Here is a 2,401-nt window from a genome sequence, read left to right as displayed (position 1 = left end):
GTGTATATGATGTCTAAACTATGCAATGCAAGACACCGTATGCATGATATGAGCAGTATAACCGTGCCAAGTTAGAGAATACACCTCAGTAGGGGAATAGGACTGGTCATCTGTCTCTGAATCCATCTCTGAGGACCTATCGGGACCCAACAAGAGATCTGCTTCAATGGGTAGCACTGTCTGCTCTGAAGGCCTTATTTTCACTCCAGATTTTTCCATCTCCCACCCAAATGGCTGATTCATAGGAAGAGTAGTTTAATGTACAAACATTATCGACAAATGGAAATGTAATGAAGAAAAGGATGGGCAAGATATCATTCAAATATATGATGCCTGGTTAAACAGGATGGCATTGCACATTTCACATATATTATGGCTGGCTAAAAGACATGAGACTGCATAATTCCCATATATGATATAGAAACTAAACAGGTGGCATTACAGAACATGTCTAAACTAAGCAGATGACATATATGATGTCAAAAGTAGGCACTGCAAGGCAACATATGCATGATATGACTAACATCATCATGCCAAGGTAGAGAAAACACCTTGGGGGGTAAATAGGAGTGGTCAGCGGCGTCTGAATCTGCCTCAGAACAGATATCTTCCTCTGGATTACAATCTGGAGAGGGGTGGGGAGGGTTTGCCATTGAATCCACCATGGAACGATGTCTGCATGACATTGTATTGCCGCGCAAAACTCTTCTCTTTTTCTCTACATGTTCAGCATGACTGTGTACAATATCTGACATGCATACAAAAAAATATGGTGAGATTATGTAAGGAGAGCATGCAAAAATTTAGAGTGATGGTAACAACCAGTGGATGGATCCAAAAATAATGATAGCAGGCTGATGATTGCTTTAAATTAATAAAAATACAGATGATGATTGCTTTACTATTTGTTTCCCACCCAAGATGAACAACATAGGCATACCCTAGGTGAACCAGATAATAGACAGACATACTATTCATTGTTGCCTCGATATGTGCCCCACAACTAATTTAGAACTCAAGTTTGAACATGAATTTGGACCTGAGTTGGGAGTCCAAGAGCTGAACAGGACGATAAAGTAGTAGGTAAGTTTAAGCAGTGCATAACATAAGCAGAAACAAAAGAGTGCGACCTCTCTTGTGGATGATGGTGATGCCATTGGGGTGCGTGCCGGCGGCAGGGAAGGAGATCTGAGGCGGCGAAAGACGGTCAGGAGTCGTGATGTCTGGTTTGGTGGATGCTTCTGTCGATGGAGCAGCTCAGGTGAGGTGGACGACGTCGCGCCAGGAGCAGGACAAACCACACAAAGTTCCCTTCGACACGTACCTGTAATTGAAGTAATTCTGTAAAGGCTTATTTGGCTTGCATGATTCTTAAAACACAGGGATAGGAAAAACACCGGAATAGGATAGGAAAATGCACATGGTAAACAGAGCATTTGTAAACATAGGATTTCTATCAACTTGGGTGTTTGGTTTATAGGAATTGGAAGAGCAGAGAATGCAAAGAAACATGGCCAAAATAAAGAGAAACCATATGAAAGCATGTGCAGTTAGAATTTTATTTTGGCACTAATGCACTTGGTCTTGTTTTCATGCATAGGATTTTGAAAAGTAGGTCTAGGTGGATGTTTTGCTTCATTCCTTTCAACAAAATGCATGAATAATTGAATAGTAGAGTGCCATTGGAAAATTCCCTATTGGTATGTTATTTCGTTGAACCAAAATAGCCCTAATGGATCGACGTGAATGTATAGTAATAAGTGACGCAACAAGTGTACAACCTCTTTGTCGTAGCCGTGTTGACCTCAGCATCATTGGGTTGGTCGCTAAAGCAGTTGAGGAAGAGGTGGCTGTCGGAGGTGTGGAGGAAGATCTGAGGAATCTGTAGACGGCGTCCAGGCCACTGCTCTGTTGTGATGGATCGTTCTGTCGTTGGAGTAGCTCCGGTGAGCCGTAAGACGTCAAGGCTGAAGCAGCACAAGACAGACATCGTCAATCTCAAGTGGGATTCTAATAGCATCTCCAATAGATGATGAAAAATGGATGTAAAATTAACATCACCAAAAATCACCTGACTACAATAGATGAGGTAAAAACTGTTGACTCTGAACTTAACTGTCGAAACTGAAATTAACTGTGGAATCTGAATGCTACTGTCGAAACTGAACGCAACGGTAGCAGAGAGACACTTGACATGTAGTTTAGGGAGGGCCTGCAGTTCATCTTCAACCTGCACAACCCTGAGCCGCTTGCCACCACCGGCCCCAGTGCCGCCTTGCCGCCCCGAAACAACTTGCCACCGCCACCCCGGCCAGCCCTCTGGCCCCCCGCCCCCTCCCCCCACCCTGAACCCTAAGATAGATAGTGGGGTACCTCTCCGGCGAGCCCCCGTCCCCACTGC

Source organism: Triticum aestivum, chromosome 2B (genome assembly GCF_018294505.1).
Source record: "Triticum aestivum cultivar Chinese Spring chromosome 2B, IWGSC CS RefSeq v2.1, whole genome shotgun sequence".
In the NCBI taxonomy this organism is placed as follows: Eukaryota; Viridiplantae; Streptophyta; class Magnoliopsida; order Poales; family Poaceae; genus Triticum; species Triticum aestivum.
This window is presented reverse-complemented; position numbering follows the sequence as displayed.